The sequence below is a fragment of the Zingiber officinale genome, chromosome 7A (assembly GCF_018446385.1).
Source record: "Zingiber officinale cultivar Zhangliang chromosome 7A, Zo_v1.1, whole genome shotgun sequence".
In the NCBI taxonomy this organism is placed as follows: Eukaryota; Viridiplantae; Streptophyta; class Magnoliopsida; order Zingiberales; family Zingiberaceae; genus Zingiber; species Zingiber officinale.
In genome coordinates, this window is record NC_055998.1 from 20,846,383 (window position 1) to 20,872,481 (window position 26,099).

General features: G+C 39.1%; 2 long non-coding RNA genes across 2 annotated transcripts; both read right to left on the minus strand.

Annotated features, from left to right (window-relative positions):
- Positions 1-1,033: 1,033 nt before the first annotated feature.
- On the minus strand, positions 1,034-11,440 carry LOC121999972. Its single transcript, XR_006116868.1, has 4 exons — positions 11,247-11,440; positions 1,702-1,921; positions 1,494-1,598; positions 1,034-1,094 (listed from the first exon to the last, which is right to left on the minus strand). It is a non-coding gene; the product is annotated as an uncharacterized LOC121999972 (long non-coding RNA).
- A 10,060-nt stretch (positions 11,441-21,500) lies between these two features.
- Positions 21,501-21,974, minus strand: LOC121999973. The gene is made up of 3 exons (XR_006116869.1): positions 21,943-21,974; positions 21,690-21,775; positions 21,501-21,558 (listed from the first exon to the last, which is right to left on the minus strand). It is a non-coding gene; the product is annotated as an uncharacterized LOC121999973 (long non-coding RNA).
- Between the last annotated feature and the right edge of the window lie 4,125 nt (positions 21,975-26,099).

A 26,099-nucleotide genomic window follows, 5' to 3' on the forward strand; every position in this document is an offset into this window, starting at 1 on the left:
AGGTATACAGTCTCGTATGGAAATAGCAGATACTACAGTGATATCATAATAAGTGTCCATACCTGAAACCATATCCTAGGCTAGTAAGGGAAGGTAGATGTAGCAAAGTCCTGCTACAGTACTGCTCATAACTACATGGTATCATGTGAGGTATATACAGGTCAACAGTAAGTAAGCCAGTGTCTAAACACCTAACACAGGTATAAATCTCAACCTAAGTAAGCATAACAGCATAAATAACCAACAGCAGCATAATCTAGCAACAACAGCATAGATAAGCAACAACAACATAAGTAAACAACCAGCAGATATAAACAACAGCGTATGTACGGATGGTCACCCCGCCCACCTCTCTGCACCACGACCCCTGTATGGTCGAGAGACCGGATCGATGACAAACTGTACCACCCAAAGGCCGCCACTACTCTCGAGTGACCGGATGGACAGGTGCATAGTAGCTGAATAGCTACGTCTGCGACGGGGTCCCTGCTGCCGCAACTCCAGCCGCCACTACCCATGAGTGGCCGAGTGTGACAGGACAGGACAAGCGGCACGCTCCAGCTACCACTACCCATGAGCGGCCGAGCGTGCGGCCCAGGCCAACGACCGTCTCAACCACAAGGGAGCCAAAGTCGTCGGCTATGCATGCAATGACATGATGCGAAAATGCAGCAGTCATCATATATATATATAAACAGAAACAGGTATGCTACATGAAGCCAGCATGCTCAGTAAGGTGTGTAAACAAACAGCAATCAAAGCATATAAACATGGTATCAGGTGTCCATATATCCAATACCTACTATCTAATGTCTGGTATCTGGTATCCAATACCTAGTACTATAGTATCTGCTAAAATATCATCGATAGCAACAAGAGACTGTATAGAAACCGACATGAGTAGCTCAAAGATTGAGTGGAAGTATCAAGCGTAGGAAAAATAAGAGTGGAGTCAAGATAAACATAGTAGCCAACTAAACATATAGCTCATGCACTAAGATCAATGTGCTAAAGAGATAAAGCAAGAAGTACCCGCCTTTTTACGTAGATCGTGATAGGTAATGTCTCGTCGAGATGTGTCTCCGCCTAGTATCCTACAACACAAAATACATCGTACTGCTAAGTTTTATCACAAGCCAAATAGTTAATCCTAATCCCAATCCGATTATGAATCAACACTTAAATTCCATTTACTAATCCAACACCACATTCACAACTAATTCCCTTATGATTTAATTTAATTCAATTAGTTAACCCTTCTTGTTAACATGCTCCAATTATCCATCAAAATATAAACTATCAATTCAACTAACATAATCAATCATGTATCAATTAATCCTCAAGTAACACCAACATCTTTTAGATTAATCAATGCCAAGTTTAAAATACTCTTATCAACTAATCAAGTCCATAATCCAATAGATTAAACAATCCTAACTATTTCCACCACTAAATTGGGTTTAACCCTATGCATAAATCACTACAATACTCACCCAAATCCAATCGCGCAGCCGTTGACCCATGACCGGGGAAGCTTGCCGTTGGAAAGTAGCTGGAGCTGTGGATGCCTCACGAACAGCACAACTGGGGCTTAACGGCTAGCCACAATTACAAACATTCCAAATTAAAACACAATCCTCATTCCACTTCAATTACAAATCAAAGCATAATACCAAAATTTCAAACTCCTCTATTTGTTACCTCCTGGCACAGGACAGCGGTGAATCTGGGCCGGAGATGAAGAAATGTAGAGATACACTGGCGATAAGCTTTGAGGTGATAGTGAGATCAAATCTTCGACGATCGTTCTATGCCGGCAAGGAAAAGGAACAGAAATTCCATGAAGAGTAGAAGACATTGGACCTCCCTGACGGAACACTGCCGCTTTGCTCGAAACCGCAAGAGATAAGAGAGGATTGCCCTAATCTGTAACGACCCGCCTTCTACTACTAGGCTATAAGGCGAATCGCTACAGTTGTACTGTGCTAAACTATACTGTGCGGAAAGCTGGGCTAATTAAAATTTTACTCTACTATAACTAAGACAGCTGATAAGAAAGGTCTAAAGACCTCCTTTGCTGGTGTACATGTGCTAAAGAGGGGAAACTAAACATCCCAACTTAGCTAGGGACTCATAATTTACTTCCCAGCTAGCTGCTGATCGATCCACGGATCGATCAGACCTGCTACGATTCTGTCCCCAGCTGGATCGGTCGGCAGACCGATCCAGGTATGTCTGGATCGGTCGGCAGACCGATCCAGGTGTGGCTGGATCGGTCGGTGACCGATCGGCGGTATTCTGGATCGGTCGGCTGACCGATCCAGGAGGATACAGTAGCATACTGTATCCGTCTGGATCGGTCGGCAGACCGATCCAGTGGCACGATCAGGCTCTGATCGGTCTGGAGACCGATCAGAGTCTGATTTCGCCCGGAAAATCAGACTTCAGCACTTTGGCGTGCCAAAATACAATCTAACGACTACCTACTGCATAATAAACTATTCTAACAACATGTAATAACATTCTAACATGATTACTGACATTTTAAAACATTCTTTCATAGTTCAATGCGTTCCAAATCTAAATTGCATGAAAATGAAAGTATCAAAACTAATAAGCTGAAAGTGCTGAACGTAAATGCTAACGAGTTCTAATGCATAATTAAAACTTGTTAGATCCCTGAGATCTTTCATTCCAGTTCCACACACACATCCTCATCTGCATTGACCTCCAGCCTCCACTGCTAATCCACTTTTCTTTTACCTGTATCTGCAGTATAAGAAAAGTAGTACCTGTAAGCTAACGCTTAGTAAGAAACCATCTACCTCACAAAATCATGCATACGATGCAGTTATGATTTGAAAACATGCTATTCGAAAATATTTTGAACAGGCTAGCATGGCATGGCATACAATCATAGAAACATGGCATACTGAACAAGTCATGGCATAGCATACAACTAATCATAAAGCTAACATAGAGAACTGAACTGAAACATAATACTGAGCTAAACTAAACTAAACTGAAGCTGAAATCAACTCAACTAACATAACTGATTTTGAGTTTGAAAACTAGTACATAATAAGTGAAAATAATAAACATGCTGTTGGGCCCGGCAACTGTACTTGCTGTGCGCGCATCCCTAACTAGACCCGGGGTTGCAAGTCCCGAATTTAGTAGGGTTAGGAGTCCAACCCAATGGATATCTAATCCAGTACAGTGCCACTGAAAATAAAATACTGAAATAGCTAATACATGCTTTTTCATACTATTCCTAGGTTATCTGAACCTAGAGCTAGGTTATCTAAACCTAGAGGCGACTGTGGGAGCCCACCCATTGGATATCTAATCCATATAAGCTGAAATAAACTGAAAATACTGAATAGATACCTCTAAAGTATCTAACTGAGCTGTTACAAATGCCTATGGTGCATTTTTACTAAACTAGCTATTTTATCGAACACCTGGGATGCTCTAACTCTTCTCCCTATTAGGGAGACCACCTCTAGGCACCCGACAACATCTAACCTCCTATTTGAAGAGGGAAGACATGCCTGGCCCATCTAAAGGTGCTCAACTAAGTCCCTAATCTGCGAAGAGAGTTAAATACACCCTAGATATCGATAAAAATCCGCATACATCCTAACTAAAGTATAAAAACTCAACCGGAAGCTATTATACTGCAGGTGAGGGGTTTCTTACCTCTTGATCGTAATTTCTTACGATTCTATTCGCTAGAACTCCGGTGGAGATGATCCTCTCGACGATCCGATCACGTCTTCGCGTTCCTCTCGCGGAGAAGAACCTCTTTCGTGTTGGAGTCGTCGCCGGAAGATGAACCTAGGGACCTTGGGCTAGGGCGCCGAGAGAAGGAGGAGGAAAGAAGAGGCGGCGTGAGGTTTTGGGAGAGGAGAAAAAGTGGCGTGAGGTTTTGGTTGAGAGATTTCCAAACCAAAACTAAGTTAAAATAAACCAAACCCACTTGAACCTCCTATTTATATTAAGTGGTAATTTCATCCAAACCTAACATAAATATTATTGAATCCCTTTCCTTTCATACGGCCCTGGTTCACTGGTTTCTAACATTATCCGTAAACCGTAGGTCTCGGGTTCAATTCACGCTTAGCCGTTTTTCGATTCTATTTATTTTTGCTACTTCGCTACTCGGAAAATTCGGAAAAATATCTAAAACTCCAGAAAAATCATAGAATAATTCTAAAATAAATTGAGAATTTTTCGCTTTACAATCCCATACCTTATAAAAAGTTCGTCCCAGAACTTAAAACAGTCTGGGTACTACGTCTCATGCTTGTCTCTGTCTCCCAAGTCGCCTCTGCTGTGTGATTTGCCAGGTGACTTTAACTAATGGTACTTCCTTGTTCCATAATTTCTTTCTGCTCGGTCTATTATCCGAATAGGCCGGTCATAGCTGAGATCATCACGGACCTGTACCAACTGGGGCTCAATCACCTGGGCGGCGGGATATGCTTCTTCGACATGGAGACATGAAATACGTTGTGGACGGTGACATCTCTGAGGTAGCTCTAGCTCATATGCTACCTTGCCCACTCTCTTCATGATAAGGTATGGTCCCACATATCTGGGAGCTAGGTTGCCCTTTTTCTCAAAACGCATGACTCCCTTCATGGGAGCTACTCTGAGAAAAACTGTATCCCCAATTGAAAACTCTAGGGGTCTGCGTCGTGTATCGGCATAGCTCTTCTGCCGGCTCTGTGTTGTCTCTATCCTCTGGCGAATCTGTGTAGGGCTGCTGTGGTATCTGCTACTAGATCATGCGAAGCTCTGGTTCCTTCTGCTCACCACTCTCATACCAGTGGTGATCTGCACCTCCGCCCATAGAGTGCCTCATAAGGTGTCATGCCGATAGGGGCACGATAGCTGTTGTTGTATGCAAATTACGCTAGACTCGGATATTTGCACCAACTTCCTTGAAATCTAGGGCACAAGCTCGGAGCATATCTTGAGTACAGATTTACTCGCTCGTCGACCATCCGTCTGAGGATGGAAAGTCATCTTTGAATTTTAGCGGTGCCCATACGATGAACACACTTCCGGAAGTGTGATGTAAATCTCTTGTCTCTGCTGAAATGATGGTTCGTGGGACTCCATGTAGTCGGCGATCTCCGGAGATACAATTGAGCTAGCTTCTCCATGGAGTAGGATATCTTGATAGCTAGAAAGTGGGCTGATTTAGTCAACCTGTCAACTATTACCCGGATGGCATCAAAACCATTTGTGGTTCGGGTAGCCCCACTATGAAGTCCATCGAGATATCCTCCACTTCCATTCGGAATCAGATAGGCCAGAACTCCTCCTGTCGTGATGTTACGCCTTGACCCTCGGCGGTGAGGCGGATGCTAACATATCTGGCGATGTATCGCTTCATCCCGGGCCACCAAAACGCTTCTTCGGGTCTTGATACATTTTGGTGGAGCTGGATGCATCGCATAGGGAGTCTGTGAGCCTCATCTAAAATCCATCTCCGTAGCTCCTCCCGATCTGGAACACAGCTGTCGCCAAAATACAACACCCTGCCGGACACTCAATTCTCCACTTTCGATTACGCTAGCCCTTGCTTGATTTTACGAATTTGGGATCACGATCCCGAGCCTGGTGAATATCACCAAGCAAGGTAGACTCTAAGGTCATAGTAGAGAGCTGTCCCACGATGAGCTCGAGACCGAAATCCACGATCTCCTTCTGTAGGGGCGGCGACATGGCTGTAAGAGACAATAAGGTAGCACTGGATTTCCTGCTAAGTGCATCTGCTACCTTATTGGCTTTCCCTGGATGGTAGAGGATGTCTATATCGTAGTCCTTGACCAGCTCAAGCCATCTGCGCTGTCGCATATTCAGATCCTTCTGAGTGAAGAAGTACTTCAGACTCTGATGATCTGTATACACTCTGCACTGAGCTCCATATAAGTAATGTCTCCAAATTTTGAGAGAGAAGACGACTGCTGCAAGCTCAAGGTCATGAGTAGGGTAATTCTTCTCATAATCCTTGAGTTGTCTGGAGGCATAGGCGATCACCTTGCCGTTTTGCATCAGTACTGCTCCTAGTCCCAACTTAGAGGCATCACTATAGATGTCAAAGCTGCTGGTGTCGTCTGGCAGAGCCAAAATAGGAGCACTGGTCAATCTCCTTTTTAGCTCGCTGAAGCTGTTCTCACAGTCCTCTGTCCACTGGAATTTCCTGTTCTTTCTGGTAAGAGTTGTCAGTGGGGAGGCTACCCTGGAGAAATCCTCTACAAACTTCCTGTAATATCCTGCTAATCCCAGAAAGCTCCTGATTTCACTGGCGTTCTTCGGCTGCTTCCAGTTACTTACTGCTTCTATCTTGCTGGGATCCACCATAATACCATCCTTTGAGATGATGTGACCCAGAAAGGACACCTGATCTAGCCAAAATTCGCATTTCGTGAACTTGGCGTAAAGCTGGTTCTGCTGAAGTGTCTGCAATACTAGTTTCAGGTGCTCTGCATGTTCTTCCTGAGTTCCTGAGTAGATAAGAATGTCATCGATAAACACAATAACAAACTTATCTAAATACTCCCTGAATACTCTGTTCATGAGATCCATGAATGTAGCTGGAGCATTGGTCACGCCAAAGGGCATGACCACGAACTCGTAGTGTCCGTATCCGGTACTGAATGTTGTCTTTGGTATATCCCCTTCTTTAACCTTTACTTGATGATAACCTGATCCGAGATCTACCTTAGAGAACACCGATGCCCCTTCAGGTGATCGAATAGGTCATCTATTCAGGAAGAGGATACTGTTTTTGATTGTGGCTGGTTCGGTGATCCGTAGTCTATGCACAGTCGCATGCTTCCATCCTTCTTCTTCACGAACAACACAGGCGCTCCCCATGGTGAGTGACTCGGGCGTATGAAACCCTTGTCAAGCAGCTCCTGTATTTGCTCCTCAAGTTCCTTGATTCTGCTGGAGCCATGCGGTATGGTGCCTTGGAAATTGGATTTGTGCCGGGATGAGCTCTATCTCAAATTCAATCTCACTGTCCACGTTTTGTTCTGCTCCTTCGTTGACTATAAATGCTAGGCTTCTATGTCTAGAGGTAGGTCTTTGTGCCCCCTAGATGTATGCTAAGAATCCCGTGCATCCTGAATCCAGTAACTTCTGTGCCTTCATAGCTGAGAGAAACCTCTTGGCCTTTCTCCTTGGTTCCCCGACGAATTCGAACTGTGCTTCCGCTTCAGGTTGGAACGTGACTTTCTGTTTACGGCACTCGATAGAGGCACCGTATTTGACCAAAAAGTCCATTCCGAAGATAACGTCATAGTCGGTCATTTCTAGCACTATCAGATCGCAAAAGAGCTCCCTGTCTGCTATAATGACCGGCACTGCTCTGAGCCAGTGCGTGGACGCCATGATCTCTCCTGAAGGTAGCGCCGTCAAAAACTGACCGCTGAGTATCTCTGGGGGTACCTCTAATTTTTCGGAGAACATCCTGGCTATATATGAATGGGTTGCCCCAGTATCAAATAGAACAGTAGCACTATACTGAAAAATGCTAATCTGACCTGTGACAACCGTCGAGGCATTGGCTACGTCCTCTCTGGTGAGTGAGTAGATCCTCGCATTCGCCATATCTGGAGGGGCTTCTAATCTGCCCTGGCTGATATGTGGGCCTTCTAGAGCGGCCTGCATCTTGAATCTGCTGTGGCTGAGGAAGACCGGCCTTGTTCGGGCACTGCTTGGCCATGTGCCCTTCTTGTCCACATTCAAAGCATCCTCGTGCGCCCTTGCGACAAACCCCTGGGTGGAATTTCCCACAAGTAGCACACTTTGGATAACTGGGTCGCTTGCTAGATGGCCCTCCTATTGGGTCACTCCCCGATTTGCGCTTCTGTTGGAGTTCCCTTTCGGTTGGGGTGGCCTGCTGTTTCGAGTGTGAGAGCTTCCTTGGCCTTTGGACTCGAGGAGACTTGCTTTGCTTCATGCCGCTGTTACGTAATGCTCGTGGTCAAGGCCTGCTCACTAGCTCCTCCGTGATGCATGGCCTATGAATGCCACCGCCACGTTCACTGCGATCTCGGGCCTCGGCATCTTGAGCATCAACCGGACTCGTTCCTTCTCGGTGCTGACTAACTTCGGACATAGACGAGCCAAACTGTTGAATTTCTTCACGGCTTCCTCCACTGAAAGGTTGCCCTGACGAAACTCGTGAACTCGTCGTAGTGGCGGTTTGTAACCCGCATGTGAAAGAACTCCTCGAAGAATTCCTCTCAAGTCCCCCATGACATCCGATTCACGGGCGCTCGTTCGATCCTTTCCCACCACATGCGTGCATCTCCTGTCAAGCGAAGGAGGCACACTTCACCTTCTCGTGTTACGGCCTCCGAGCTCCATCGTGCTCTCCGGTGTTTTGAACCGGGCTTGAGCATCCCATGGTTCACTAGTGCACGAGAAGTTCTCTTGACTCACTGCCACTGGATTAGATAGGCTTCCTTCCTTGGCTCAGCTGCTGGGGCTGGAACCTCTAAGACTACCGGAGTTGTCAAATTCGGTTCCGGGGTGGGGGTTCTGCCGATTAGCCTTTAAGGTGGCTATCTCTTGTTGCTGCTCAGATGCTACTAAGATCTGGAGGAGGCACTGAACTGCCCGCCTCTTGCTGGGGCTCAGTAGCTAGTGCCCTTCTGGGCGTCCTCGTGCCATTTCTAATGACATAGAGAACATATGTATAACTAATACTATCACAGTTATATAATTTCTGACATCCTGTTTAAACTATCATGTACTAACCGGCAATAAGCATATAACATGAACTGTAACTATAAACAAGAACAATTAAGAGAGTAGAGGTATTCTTACTTGGAAGCTGCAGGTACAATGCTGATGTGTGTGTAGGAAGTATGGAACACTGCTCTGATACCACTCTGTAACGACCCGCCTTCTACTACTAGGCTATAAGGCGAATCGCTACAGTTGTACTGTGCTAAACTATACTGTGCGGAAAGCTGGGCTAATTAAAATTTTACTCTACTATAACTAAGACAGCTGATAAGAAAGGTCTAAAGACCTCCTTTGCTGGTGTACATGTGCTAAAGAGGGGAAACTAAACATCCCAACTTAGCTAGGGACTCATAATTTACTTCCCAGCTAGCTGCTGATCGATCCACGGATCGATCAGAACCTGGCACACTGCTGGATCGGTCGGCAGACCGATCCAGTATCTGATTCTCCCGATTACGAAATTAGAGATGCTGATTTCGACACTTTGACGTGCCGAACCATCTGCAACAACTCTGAACCGATGCAAATCATACTAATATAAACTTACTGATATTCGGCGGACCGATCCATGGCACAATCAGCTCTGATCGGTCTGGAGACCGATCAGAGTCTGATTTCACCCGGAAAATCAGACTTCAGCACTTTGGCGTGCCAAAATACAATCTAACGACTACCTACTGCATAATAAACTATTCTAACAACATGTAATAACATTCTAACATGATTACTGACATTTTAAAACATTCTTTCATAGTTCAATGCGTTCCAAATCTAAATTGCATGAAAATGAAAGTATCAAAACTAATAAGCTGAAAGTGCTGAACGTAAATGCTAACGAGTTCTAATGCATAATTAAAACTTGTTAGATCCCTGAGATCTTTCATTCCAGTTCCACACACACACATCCTCATCTGCATTGACCTCCAGCCTCCACTGCTAATCCACTTTTCTTTTACCTGTATCTGCAGTATAAGAAAAGTAGTACCTGTAAGCTAACGCTTAGTAAGAAACCATCTACCTCACAAAATCATGCATACGATGCAGTTATGATTTGAAAACATGCTATTCGAAAATATTTTGAACAGGCTAGCATGGCATGGCATACAATCATAGAAACATGGCATACTGAACAAGTCATGGCATAGCATACAACTAATCATAAAGCTAACATAGAGAACTGAACTGAAACATAATACTGATCTAAACTAAACTAAACTGAAGCTGAAATCAACTCAACTAACATAACTGATTTTGAGTTTGAAAACTAGTACATAATAAGTGAAAATAATAAACATGCTGTTGGGCCCGGCAACTGTACTTGCTGTGCGCGCATCCCTACTTGACCCGGGGTTGCAAGTCCCGAATTAGCGGGTTTACTAGGTTGTCTAACCTAGGGACGATTGTGGAGTCAACCCAATGGATATCTAATCGATACAGTGCCACTGAAAATAAAATACTGAAATAGCTAATACATGCTTTTTCATACTATTTCTAGGTTATCCGAACCTAGAGCTAGGTTATCTAAACCTAGAGGCGATGTGGAGCCCACCCATTGGATATCTAATCCATATAAGCTGAAATAAACTGAAAATACTGAATAGATACCTCTAAAGTATCTAATTGAGCTGTTACAAATGCCTATGGTGCATTTTACTAAACTAGCTATTTTATCGAACACCAGGATGCTCTAACTCTTCTCCCTATTAGGAGACCACCTCTAGGCACCCGACAACATCTAACCTCCTATCTGAAGAGGGAAGACATGCCCGGCCCATCTAAAGGTGCTCAACTAAGTCCCTAATCTGCAAGAGAGTTAAATACACCCTAGATATCGATAAAAATCCGCATACATCCTAACTAAAGTATAAAACTCAAACGGAAGCTATTATACTGCAGGTGAGGGGTTTCTTACCTCTTGATCGTAATTTCTTACGATTCTATTCGCTAGAACTCCGGTGGAGATGATCCTCTCGACGATCCGATCACGTCTTCGCGTTCCTCTCGCGGAGAAGAACCTCTTTCGTGTTGGAGTCGTCGCCGGAAGATGAACCTAGGGACCTTGGGCTAGGGCGCCGAGAGAAGGAGGAGGAAAGAAGAGGCGGCGTGAGGTTTTGGGAGAGGAGAAAAAGTGGCGTGAGGTTTTGGTTGAGAGATTTCCAAACCAAAACTAAGTTAAAATAAACCAAACCCACTTGAACCTCCTATTTATATTAAGTGGTAATTTCCGCCCAAACCTAACATAAATATTATTGAATCCCTTTCCTTTCAGCACGGCCCTGCTGGGTTCACTGGTTTCTAACATTATCCGTAAACCGTAGGTCTCGGGTTCAATTCCCGCTTAGGCCGTTTTACGATTCTATTTATTTTTGCTACTTCCGCTACTCGGAAAATTCCGGAAAAATATCTAAAAACTCCAGAAAAATCATAGAATAATTCTAAAATAAATTCGAGAATTTTTCGGGCTTTACATAATCCCCTCTTCGATTTCTCCTCCTCCCAGCGACGGCGATGAGAAGGAGAAGAAGGAAAATTGAGATTAGGGAAAGAAGGAATCGGGAGGCTAGTGCACAAAGATTGCCGACCTCAGATGGGTGGTCAGCTGAAGTGATCGGCCATGGAGGGAGCTCTGCAGCTCTTGCGACAGTCGCCAGTGTCGCCAATTGGTCGCGCAAATAGACGGTGGCAGCGATCGTCGACGGCTAGCTATGGTATTCGTCCTCACAGCTTGGCGTCGAGCTCGATGGTCGCCGGCGATGGCGGATCGAGAGGAGATGAAGACTGTCGGCGCTGGATTGGGTGAGGAAGAAGGAAAGGGAAATGGGTGGTAGGCGTGAGAGGGAGGGGAAGAAAATTATGTTTTTATATAAACATATATAACTTAGGTTTAATTAATCAAAACCTAAGTCTATTCCTCAATCAACTCCCATATTTAGGCATTCCAAAGAGGCTTTCTCGCTGCCCAATAATTGATCCCCTTAAATACGTTATACGGCCTCCGATTAAATCCCAGAAAATTCCTAAAAATTCCTGAAAAATCCAATAAGATTATTTGTCCAATAACCTTATTATTTAAATATTATTTGGGTGCTGTATTTTACAAGATAACCTAGTAAACCCTACTAGATTCGGGTCCAGCTATCTCGGGTCTAGTTAGGGATGCGCGCATAGCAAGTACAGTTGTCGGGCCCAAGAAGAAAGTTGATTATTATTTTGAAGTATTAAAGTATAAGTTTTCAAACAAAAGAAATAAGCTTCACATAAGTTTAAAATTCAGCAAGTTTAGATTTCTTATATACTGACATGTTGTTTAGATTTGCTTACATGTTTAGTATTTCAGTATGCTATGTTTCGTTTGCTATTAGATGAGCATTTAGTTTCTAGATTTCTTTCAGCTTACATGCATACTCGTGTTTTGTGAGTTAGATAGTGCTTACTAAGCAATTTTGCTTATAGATGTATTTCCTCTTACTGCAGATAAAGGAAGACGACGAGGAGGTGCGGATGGTGTGTGATGCCAGGACTATGAAAGAGACTTGGGATATTATTAAGTTTCCGCATGTTAGTAATTAATGAACATTTGAAGTTGTATTTTAAGTTCATGTCATTTGAGATTATTTTGTTTAGATTGCATGGAGATGAGTTCTGTTTAGTAAGTATGCATTTTTGGTGTTGTCACTTATTTAACTACGTGAGTGATTGATATATATATTCCCGCCGCCTGTGGCTGATGTATATTATGTTTGTATATCAGTTTAAGGTCACCGGTACAGGGGAGATTCTGCCAAAATTTTTCGGTAGGGTTTCCATGTGGTTTTTAATCATACCACTACAACAAAAACATTAAAAGACAACGGTTAAAAACCGTTGTCATAGGCCCTTCAAACCCGTTGTAACTGACACTGTTGTTAAATGTGCGGTAAAAGACAACGGTTTAAAACCATTGTCTTTGACCACATTAGACAACAGTCATGCAATGGATTTAAAGTGTTGTCTTTTAATACCAAAGACAATAGTTCTGCAACAGTATATAACCGTTGTAATTGCCAGTTTTGCAAAAATTTGATCGCAAATATACTTTTAACAACATATACACTGTTGTCTTTCTTCAAAAGTTAGTTTAAAACCATTGTCTTAGAATACTTTTCACAACGGTTAAAAAATCGTTGTCTTTGTACATTCAGTTGCATGTCTATATATATGTACTTTTCACAACGGTTAAAACCATGGCTATTGCACACAAACTGGTACAACATTTATACATTCACAAAAATAGTTTTCAACATATATACATTCGATCAGTTGTCTTTAATTTATATATACATCTTGTCTCAACCAAAAACCAGTACATGTGTACATTCACTTAAGTTTATAAACAATTCTATACAATTACTACAAGCTATCCAAACATGACCACAAGTAGTATCCAATCATGACAACCACAAAAGATGAAACCACAAAATTAAGTTTATAAGACCACAACCATGTAAATTAAATTGTCCTTTTTCTGAATAAATCAAGTCAGGATCGGATGTGCAACAATCTTCACGTACTGGTTTTTTTTCTTCATACCCAGCTTGCAAACCCAGCAATTTCTCCCTGTTATGAAAATAAAATATAGTTAAAGCCATAGAAAAAGAGTAGAAACATGCATGTATAAACCGATAATCATTGCAAACGTTAACTGATAATTAAAACGGATAATCTAATAAATCACTACAAACTAAAGTGGTAATTGAAAGAAACAAACCCCAAAAGTAGAAAACTTATCAACAGGTATAAACAATTATAAACATCTTGCAGTTTTGCATCTTTTGCACAGTGGAAACCAAATTGTGAAGTACATAAATCTGGACCTTCTGAAATGTTGAAGTAAAAGAATGGTCAAATAAGCACGAGAAACGTTGCCGCTTCACATTTTCATGAGTAGTCAAGCAAGTGAGCATGAAAAAAGTTGATGAATATTATATAAACTTGACATTATATCTTGAACCATGTATTATGTGAAAGCAGCTAGAATAGCTAACAGCAGCAACAGAAAGATGAAATCATAGAGGATCGAAGTCATGTACCTTATGTCTCAACATTACAGCAGCAACACTCTAGTAAGATCTCAAAGCTTGAGGATGTACAGTTTGCATAAAAACCACAAAAAATCTCAAAGCAGTATACGAAACTAGTTTCAACATTATTTCTATAAAAAAGCCAGAACAAACTAATCCATTAAACCATCTAAACTGTTAATCACTTTATGCAATCCAGAATATGATTTTCTAAACTGATAATCACTACCACCTAAACTGAAACTCTTTACTGAAACTCTTCACTGAGACAAGACTTGAAATGAGGGTGCAATTATACAAGTAGAATTTCTTCCTTAAGAAATCAACTTGACTATATCTGAAGTTGGAGAAGAGAAGAGATGAAATCAGATTTGAAGATTAGTAATGGTACATAGCTTCACCAATGCAATAAGTGGCATATCTTGAGTTAGATCTCGTCATCATGTTAATTCCAGACAGAATGGATCTTATTCCTCCATCAAACTCGATGCAAATCTATATCTTTGATAATATTAACAATGAACACCAATAAGGAGAATCAAACAGTTCGGGTTGGATCAAGCTAAGCTTAGACACACTATTCAGAGAACAGAAGCTTGACATAAATTGAAAAAACTGTGATTTATATTGTGATTTGAAGATTGTTTGGGATTTCATGGACTCTAAAAACATTGTGATTTTTTTTCGGTTTGAAAAGAAGAACTATATAAAGAGAGAGAGAGAAGAAATACTGAAATGAGAATGAGTTTGCCTTGTAAGCATTATAACTTTACATACCTAGTCATAAATACTAAAATGTGTATTAGTCATTATATAACTTTACATACCTAGTCATAAATATAATCTTGTATGCATTCTGCCCACTCGGAACGCACTTCATCAATTTCTTTTCTAGAGTACTGCGTTTTGATGAACTGTGAACAAAGACATAGATTAGATTAGTAAAAAACAATCAAAAGATCATATGTAAATGTCTAATATCATGTTAAAAACAAATTGTAAATGTCTAATATACATGTTTAATTGTTTATAATTTAATCATAAGTAGACATACATACCTTTATTATTTCCCATGTAACTTGTTTTTTCCCTTTGTTTTCCTTGGTTGAATTAAATAATCTTATGCTCCTTTATACATCAATAAGAATGGATATATCAGAGTTTTACTGATTAATCATAAGTAGACATTAGCAAGGCAATCCACAACCTAACAAAGTTCATTCCTTGCATCAAAAACACCTGCATCTTAAACAATTCTCCTTTTATATTTCGTAGTCTCGAAGAATAACTGCATCTTCTTTGGTGAAGCACATCGGTGGCTTTATACCAAAAACATTACCCTGAAGGCCTCCTTTCCCGAGCAGAACTCCCAGATCTATTTACAAGCAAGTTTGGTATAGTAACAAGAAGTTTGTTAAGAAAAAGTGGAGAAACATACCCTTGAGTTTTTCAAACAAGACTACAGTCTCTGCCTTGGTAGGCATCTTCTCCTTTCTATCGGTCACAAGTTCTATTCCCAACATCAACCCCTGCCCTCTAACATCACCGATGACTGAAATAAGACAACAAGCAGTGTGAATGAGAAAACCAACAATCCTAAGTGGAATTTTGAGTCGATTCTCGATTTTTGAACTCTCTTTTCAATCTTTTTTCAGAAAAACTTTAATAGTCAGAATTGTCTATGCAAAGTATCATCTCTCCAATCGTGCAAAGGACATTGGAGGAAAGCTGAATCAGATCACTTGTATCTAGCTGTATTCTACAATGAACTAAAATTTGAAAGGGTGTAGAAAGTTACTATGGTACCCAAAAAGTAAAATCAAACATGGAAACTTAAGTACAGTCAAGTTAGAACCTTCTATCGTTTCTAGCCAACAAGTACCAGCACTTAATACCTTAGGTTCCAGCAAGTCGATATAAGTGATGCAAACGTCCTCATCCTTTTGTATTGGCTTTATGCTCCTGACTAGTACTCTCGGACCAATATTAGAAAATCCTGAATGATTTGCCCATTTGGAGCGCACTTCATCAATTTCTTTGTTAGAGTAAATTATTTTCATGAACTGCTAAGAAACCCCGATTATATTAGTAAAAAAATCAATAATGAAGAAGCAAAATCAAATAAAAGAAATTATTTAAGAAAATTGAGAATATGCCAAATATTACCATTGAGATAATTGAATCTTTCGCACGGGTAGCATTTTCTTCAATAATTTCTCTTATAAATTTCATCACATAAAATCCACATTGTTTCGCATGAGGTTGTCAAGGACCCTATGTTAACAAAAAATTGTCAATGAATAATACACATTTAAATATTTTTTAATTAATCACAAGTAAACATATGTGTGTGTATATAATATACAAACCTTTACAACTTCACACATAGGCTTCGTTTTCCCTTTCCTTTCCTTGTTCGAATTGAACAATTTCAAACTTCTTCGTACAACAAGAGTTGACATATGAGTAATAAATTACATGCTTAATTAAAAAAAATATGTACTCATATCCACTACATATTTCTAGTCCTCATAATGATTATGATTGTTAAGTGAATCGAACAAATAAACCATCTCCACATAAGGGTCGATGACAGACAAAATCCAATGACAACTGAAAATTAATTGTAAAAAAATTTCAACAATTACCAAGAGAAATATTCATATTGATTGGATCGACTAAGTTAAAAAACAAACATAAGGTCATTTTTCATTGTTTATTCTTGAGTTGCATATGTCCATACAAATAACAATAACAACCAAACTTGTCCTACTAGGTGGGGTAGTTGTATATGTCCATGAAGTGAGAAATGATGTATAAGAATATTTTCCTTGGAAAAAGACATTGTCGATGACGTGGAGAATTTTTAATAATATCTTAACTAGGAAACAGAAGTTTAGTAGCCATAGAATTTGAAGAAAATAAATAAAAAATAATACAAATATAACTTACATGGTATGTAAAGTTGCTGAGAAATTTGACATGGTAACTCCTGGAATTTGTCCCTCAAGCCTGTTCCTGTCTAATCGTAACTCTACAAGATTCTTCAACTTACCAAGTTCTTGAGGTATCTTACCAGTCAAACCATTGGAATGAAGATCTCTAAAAAGAGATGAAAAAGGGAAGCCAATTAACGCAAATTAGCCACCAAATTCACTAGCGTTCAAAATCCAAGCAGTGATTACTTCGTACAATTTTGTGACGGCAGTTAACTCTCCAAGCATAGGAGGTAGGACCAATGAGTCTATTTACACTCAAATCTAACAAAGTAAGGTTCTTCAGCATCCCTATTTCCATTGGAATTCCACCTAAAAGCAAGTTATTTCTCAAATACCTACAGAATGACAGCTAATCTTCAAAGGAAGGCACGTAACACGAAGAACTAGGTCACAAGAAACAAAACCACAAACGAGCATAAATGGACTAATGTGGTGCTTAATTCCTCAAGATGATTGTAATTTCAAAGTTAACAAGGGAAATTTTTAACGAATATTAGTGCAGAACATGTAAAAGAATTATCACTGCAGGATATGACCAGTGAAAAAAAGAAGAGTGAGTTGTGAAGTACTGTAACGCCCGCCCTCCCTGCTATCAACAAGGGACGGGGCTACGATACTCTACGTACGTATTACAGCGGAAGACTTAAAATTATTTTTCTTAACTTAATTAAAACCGAACTACACTAACATGGTTTCATAACATGATAACAAAATAAATAAAAACTTAACATCAAGTCACCCATATTGTATTACATTTCACAAAACCAAAGCATAGTTCTTAAAGGTTTTAAAGCAGGTTCTTGATTAGTTGCCTAGCCACCGCCACACACATCTTCGTTGCCCCTCCTGCTGCTCCTTTAACTCATCCAGCTTTTTCCTTTATCTGTGGTACAAGGAAAGTAAGCTATGAGCACTCATGGCTCAGTAAGTTCCTTTCCTACTCACTAAAACCAACAATCAGCACATAATCAAATAATGTCTCAACTTAACATGATCTCAACTAGTCATGGCATAACATATCATACTCTTTAAGCATATCATGCAACATAACAAACATTATAACTAGTCATGGCATATCACCTCTTAAAGCATAGCATGAAACATAACATAATCATATCATGGCATATCATCTCTTAAAACATAGCATGAAACATAACATAATCATATCATGGCATATCATCTCTTAAAACATAGCATGAAACATAACATAATCATATCATGGCATATCTTAAATCATAGCCTCAACATAACATAATCATAGATTATATGCATCATGATTTTAAAAACATGTATCCGAAAAACATGTGTATGTCTCATGATCTTTTAAAACTATTTTCTTCTTACATATATATACTTGAACATAATATCAACATATTTAGGGCCCCGGCTTGTACCATACATACATAACATCAATGCGCGCATCCTAAGTATATCCAAGGTAGCAAGTCTTGAATCATACTAGGAACTAGGTCAAGATCACAAAGCATGGCCTAGGGGCATATTTGAAGAGTCCATCCCTTATTAGCCTAGATCACAAAGCAAGGCTTGGCCTAGATCACAAAGCAAGGCCTAGGGGTGTACTAAGGAGCCCATCCCTTATTAGCCTAGATCACAAAGCAAGGCTTAGCCCAGATCACAAAGCAAGGCCTAGGGACTGATTAGGAGTCCACCCTTGGTACAAGCCTTACAAAGTAAAATAGCATGTATAAAAATGCATCATTTAGTCACATAGCATAGCATAAAAGTATGCATCACTTAGGCATACATTATGTCATAAAAGTATGCATCACTTAGGCATACATCATATCATAAAAAGTATGCATCACTTAGGCATACATCATGTCATAAGAAAGTATGCATCACTTAGGCATACATCATATCATAAAAAGTATACATCACTTAGGCATACATCATGTCATAAGAAAGTATGCATCATTTAGGCATACATTATATCATAAAAAGTATGCATCACTTAGGCATACATCATGTCATAAGAAAAAGTAGGCATATTTTAAACACATAGCACATCATAAAAACATGCATATTCTAAGTACATAGCATATCATTAAAGCATGCATATTTCTACTCACATAGCATATCATAAAAGCATGCATATTCTAAGCACATAGCATATCATTAAAACATGCATATCCCTATCCACATATCATATCATAAAAAGGTATAAATCACAAGCATACATGGTTAAGCATAAGGGTATATAATGTGATTATACTATCATAAGAAACATGGTAACATAGTTAACTTGGGTTCTAAGCTTCCTAAACCCTTGGGTTCCTATCATGGCCGAACCCCCTTAGGTCTCAATTTAGGTAAAAACAACCTCCAAGCATGTGAACCCTAAATCATCATCACATAAATTTCATAGGAAGCATTATAAGCATGATTAACTTGGTTTCTAAGTTCTCCAAGTCCTTAAACTCATGTGGCCGAACCCTATCAGTATATAAACAAGGTCCCAAATGTCATGAAAGCATGGAAACCTTAAACCATATTTATAGCATTTTTTTTTCCAAATAGCATAGTAAGCATATTGAGCTAGTTCCTAAGTCCTTCAAGCCCTTAACGTATGTCTTGGTCAATCTTTTAACAAGTATTCATTAGGGCTAAAAACAAACATACAAGCATGTCAACTTGAACTAACATCATGTATAAATTCATAACAAGACATCATACAATAGGTATGGCCAAAACTTACCCTAGCCTCATTTGGGTCACTAAACAACATATAGTATGAGAACTTTGGTTTTCTACTTATCATATTTCATGTAGAGTGACATAAGCATATTTAATTTTTGTTCTAGGGTTTCTAGGGCATTTATCCCTTCATGGCTGAAACACACAATGATCCATTTAGGTCATGGAAAAATTATACAAATATGTGACACAATCAACACATTATCATATTTTCATAAGAAGCACTTTTAACACATTTGGTTTCATTTCTAAGGCCTCTAGGTCTTTTAAACCTTACTTGGCCGAAACTCACAGAATATAAACTTGCTTCAAATAGCCTAAAAGAATGAGAAATTATACAAGTTTCATATCATGTATATAAAGACAAGCATAATAAACATACATGTGAATTGTGTCTTAGGCTTCCTAGGTTTCTTTCCCTTTTTCTTTTATTTTTCCTTATGGCCGAAACCTACCAATCTCTAAACTAGGTTTTAAGTGGCCTAAAGCATGGAAAACCTAAGTAAGTTTCATGGCAAAAATTACTAAGAACATCATATACAAAGTTGGTTCATAAACAAGCTAGGACCCTTGTGATCTTACATGTCATATATCATGTAACTAATTTTCTATACTCAATTTAAACATAAGAGCATTAAACAACTTTCATATCATAATATCACAGAGATCTTGAGCATATTAGAATTTTGTTCAAGCTTTTCTAAACTATCCATCTTATCATGGCCGAAAATCTAAAATAAGAGTTCATGAATTTCTAGCAATGTACAACATGCAATTCTTTAAGAGAACTCTATATTCTATCATACAAACATGGTTATTTAAATTTAAAGGTCTTCCTAACCCTAAGCCCTTTTCTTGGCCGAAACATATAAATGGATTTCTTTGGTTCTAAGTAACTTTCAAGCAAGAAAACCAATAAAAACCCTTAGTAGTTCATGGGAGAAATTTTGTACTAGTTTAGTTAAACAATATTTTTCCCTAACCTCCTTAACATATTTTTGGCCGAAATTCTAGGGTTAGGTACTCCTCTGATCAAGCATCATTTAAGTATAAAAACATGAAGAAAATCCTTCCTACATAGCATAGAAAGAATATCATGAAATAAGGACTTGTTTAAACCATCCTAGATTTGAAAACCCTTTCTTTAGCCAAATTTTCTTAAATTCTTTTCTAGGTCTTCTAATCCTTATAGAATCCGAAAATCACATAAAAGCCTTGTACCACAGGTGAGGGGAAGCTTACATCCTTTTCGCTTGTGGATCTAAGGTATGGTGAAGAAGAAGTAGCCTCTTCTTCTAGTTCCTTTCCCTTGATTCCTTTGCTAAATCCTCCTTGTATCTTAGGCTTTCTTAGGGAACAAACTTGGCTTTGGGGCCGAAGATGGAGGAGAGGGGACTGTGGTGTTCTCAGTGAGGGAGAGGATGAATGAGAGAAAATGAGAGAAAAATAGTTTTCTCTTTTCTTGCTCCCTTTTATGTTAAGGGGAAAGAAGTAGCAAAATTGATTTTTGCTTTCCTTCTCCCTTAACCCATTTTCTATTTTTATTTTATTTTCTATTTATTCTCATCATTCATGATAAAATAAGGGGGAATGAATCCCCTTAATCCCTCTTTAAGTTTTTGGCAAAATCAAAGAGGAAGAGGGAGAGAAAGGGAGGAAGGCAAGTTGCCTTTCTCTTGCTCTTTTCTTGTTTTCTTTTGGCTAGCTTTTACTCTTACCTTTATCATGAGTTTCCCTCCTTTGCTATCAATATCTTCTCTCTATCCAAATTGGTTTCTACTAATTAACTCTATGAATTATAATATAAGAGGTTCAAGGTTCAATCCTTGACCTCCTCTTCTTTTTATTTCATTTTATTTCTTTTTGCTTCAACTCACTTCCTATTATTTTTCTAAGGAAAAATCCCACATTCATATATTTATCTTACTAGCTTAGTGGGTATTACAAGTACCTTGTAATATGACCACTGAGTCTGATCTCCAACTTTGTAAGAAAGAGGATTATCACTGCAGAATGCAAGGTTAGCAGTAGAGAGGTACAAAACCCCCATTACGGGGCCAGATGATGTCAATAAATAGCATGCATATGACTTCTTGAGTTTCTCTCCTGGAAGTATCTCAAAAGTCTGATGAAATACCTTTTCATAGCCTCCTTCACTTATGACTTTAGTTGTCTGAGTAATCCTCCCCATGGCTGCATCGGTAATGCTAGGGCCAGTTTTCACTGATCAAGAAGGATTATTAGAGAAAACAAACAACATAGAAAGGTAAACATAAGCAGGCATAGCAATTGTCAGAGAAAGGATGATGATCACTGGAACAAGTGTTCATGAATGAGATCTGAGAAGATCAACTTTTCATATCTCAGGGGAAAAAAAGTCTTTCACTTACAATGCTGCCAAAAGTTCCCGGCCAAATCCTCTTGCTGCGGAGGTGTGCTTTAAAAAGAGTCGCAAGTGAGAGAGTGCAGAACAACCCTTTTCTTGCTGGCTCGATGGAGAGGAAAAGGAAAAATGGCTAGGGTTCGGGAATGTGAAGGAGAAAACACAGCGCTGAAAAGATATTCGGAGAGAGGGAAAGTAAAACTGTGCGCGAGGGGGGAAAAAGACCAAAATCAAATACAACGGTTTTATCAAAACTGTTGTCGTAGCCCCTAAAAACGCGCTTAAAGACAACGGTTTAGAAAACCATTGTAAAAAGTGTTATTGTTTTAAAAAAAATCACTCAATGACAACAGTTTTCACAAAACCGTTGTCTTTTATATTTAATGGGAGTTCAAAGACAACGGTTTTGTCAAAAACCGTTGTCTTTGATCAAATTCGCAATGGTTTCTCTTAAAACCGTTGTCTTTGGGGTCTTGTCTTTTAATGTTTTTGTTGTAGTGTACCAGTTAAGTAGAGTTAGTAGTTAAGTAACGGTCACTCTTAGAGAGTAGTAGTAGTAAGAAGGGTGGTCGTTACAAGTTGGTATCAGAGCAGTTCCTATTCTCCAGCATCACACATCAGCACCATCCTTGCCGTATTAAAGTAAGAAAGTATTTAAATTTTTTTTTGTATGCTTTCTTTATTCTTTACAGTAAAGAAAAATCCTTAGAAGTATTCGATTATATGTACAGAATAGGGAGATGTTTAGAAGTGCTTATAAACCGGGGACCTAAGCCTGGAGAGCTTGCCAATTTATGTTCTGGGATGGTGGTATGATCCGGGGACCTAAGCCCGGTGAGCGCGCCAGAATTAAACAAGATATGTTCTGGGATGGTGGTATGATCTGGGAACCTAAGCCCGGTGAGCGCGCCAGAATCAAACAAGATATGTTCTGGGATGGTGGTATGATCTGGGGACCTAAGCCCAGTGAGCGTGCCAGAATCAAACAAGATATGTTCTGGGATGGTGGTATGATCTGGGGACCTAAGCCCAGTGAGCGCGCCAGAATCAAACAAGATATGTTCTGGGATGGTGATATGATCTGGGGACCTAAGCCCAGTGAGCGCGCCAGAATCAAACAAGATATGTTCTGGGATGGTGGTATGATCCGGGGACCTAAGCCCGGTAAGTGCGCCAGAATAAAGGGGAACTCCGGTCCTAAGTTCGGACCCCTACCAACCTAGCGCTAGAGTATTTGTCTGATCAACAACTTATGTTATGGTACTACTAAGTGCAACTAAGCCACCACAATAGTATGTTTATGAGTATGCATGCAAGTATGTTCAAGTCATGTTATGTTTATATTTACGTTTATGTTTAGGTCTACGTTATGTTCATGTTATGTTTTTGCCTATGCATATGGACATGCTTGTGATCGAGTCTATCATTATGTTTAGTTCATCTACCATGCTTACATTTATGCTATCATGCTTATGTCACTGCTTATGCTTATGTTCATTGTATGTAGGTTAGGAGGTCCTAAGATACCTTTGATGTGGTTTTCCTTAGTACATTAGATTATGGACTCTAACTAATACATGTACAAGGTAGAGAACATGCTATAGAATTATTCTAAGTTCGAGGACGAACTTTTTATAAGATATGGGAATTGTAACGACCCAAATTTCCTCAATTAGAGTCCTTAAAGTAATTTAAAAATATTTAAAAATGCTATAGAAATATTCTAGGGTTTTTTAGAAATTTTTAGAGTATTTTTATGTAATTTTTGGAGGTCATTTGGTATTTTTACTAAACGAAGGAAGTTTCAACAAAAAATGTCCAAGCCGAGAATTGAACCCACGACCTTTGACTCGGTGAAAACTCGGCTAACCAGGTGGGCAAACGGATTTGTCTGTTTAGAAAAGGTAGCGAATTTATTTAAGATAGTTAACAGAATATTATAAAAGGGATAAGTTGATGTTGGATTTGTCTGTTTAGAAAAGGTAGCGAATTTATTTAAGATAGTTAGCAGAATATTGGATTATAAAAGGGATAAGTTGATGTTGGATTTGTCTGTTTAGAAAAGGTAGTGAATTTATTTAAGATAATTAACAGAATATTGGATTATAAAAGGGATAAGTTGATGTTGGATTTGTCTGTTTAGAAAAGATAGCGAATTTATTTAAGGAGTTAACAGAAATATTAAGTTATAAAAAGGGATAAGTTGATGCTCTATTTTCCCGTGACTTAAACCATTCTCTCCTTCTCTTCTGCGTACGATGACGGAGCTCGGGCAGAAAACGAAAGGGAGTTAGGGCATCATCTCCGGCGGCCAGCCAAGGTCCTAGAAGCCCTTTTTGTTCGGTTGTGAGTCCAAGAATCAAGGTAAGTGCTTCTCACCTGCAATAGGAGTAATTTCGAACCTTTGTTCTTCTTGAATTCGAAGCATAAGAAGCGCTTATAGTGCAGATTTTTAATTAAGTCTATAGTACAGATTTTAATTAAGCTTATAGTGCATATTTTTATGTAGAGCTTATATTGCAGATTTTAATTAAGCGCTTATAGTGCAGATTTTTAATTAAGCCTATAGTACAGATTTTAATTAAACTTATAGTGCAGATTTTTATGTAGAGCTTATATTGCAGATTTTAATTAAGCTCTTATAGTGCAGATTTTTAATTAAGCCTATAGTACAGATTTTAATTAAGCTTATAGTGTAGATTTTTATGTAGAGCTTATATTGCAGATTTTAATTAAGCGCTTATCGTGTAGATTTTTAATTAAGCCTATAGTACAGATTTTAATTAAGCTTATAGTGCAGATTTTTATGTAGGCTTATAGTGCAGATTTTAATTAAGCTTATAGTGCATATTTTATGTTTGCATTGTATGCAGACATAGTGTAGCATAGAATGCAGAATCTTGATTAGAATAGTATACAGAATTTTGATTAGCATAGTATGCACATTTTTGTTTATGCATTTCAAAATTAGAATTTGTTTAAACATTTCAGTTTTTAAAGAAGCATTCTTTTATTAGAGGTATTAACAAGTATAAGAAATATAAAGAAAAAAAAAAGGTCAAGGCCTTAAGTAGATCCCAAAGTCAAGACTTTAGGAATTTTGGCACACAAGGTGCTCGTTAAAATGTCGAGACATTATATATTAGAAGTATTAAAAGATAACAAGTATTTTACTTTTATCAGTGACACTGTACTGGACTCTCAGTTGTCCTTGGGTTGGGCTCCCATAGTCGTCCCTAGGTTTAGATAACCTAGTATGCAGGACTCTCAGTTGTCCTTGGGCTGGGCTCCCATAGTCGTCCCTAGGTTTAGATAACCTAGTAAACCCTACTAGATTCGGGACCAGCTATCTCGGGTCTAGTTAGGGATGCGCGCATAGCAAGTACAGTTGTCGGGCCCAAGAAGAAAGTTGATTATTATTTTAAAGTATCAAAGTATAAGTTTTCAAACAAAAGAAATAAGCTTCACATAAGTTTAAAATTCAGCAAGTTTAGCTTTCTTATATACTGACATATTGTTTAGATTTGCTTACATGTTTAGTATTTCAGTATGCTATGTTTCGTTTGCTATTAGATGAGCATTTAGTTTCTAGATTTCTTTCGGCTTACATGCATACTCGAGTTTTGTGAGTTAGATAGCGCTTACTAAGTAATTTTGCTTATAGATGCATTTCCTCTTACTGCAGATAAAGGAAGACAACGAGGAGGTGCGGATGGTGTGTGATGCCAGGACTATGGAAGAGACTTGGGATATTATTAAGTTTCCGCATTTTAGTAATTAATGAACATTTGAAGTTGTATTTTAAGTTCATGTCATTTGAGATAATTTTTTTAGATTGCATGGAGATGAGTTCTGTTTAGTAAGTATGCATTTTTGGTGTTGTCACTTATTTAACTGCGTGAGTGATTGATATATATATTCCAGCCGCCTGTGGCTGATGTATATTATGTTTGTATATCAGTTTAAGGTCACCGGTACAGGGGAGATTCTGCCGAAATTTTTCGGTAGGGTTTCCATGTTGTTTTTAATCATACCGGTTAAGTAAAGTTAGTAGTTAAGTAACGGTCACTCTTAGAGAGTAGTACTAGTAAGAAGGGTGGTCGTTACAAAACTAATTTTCAACTATTATGGCTTTTATCTATTGTTGTCCTCCGAGTGTTGTCA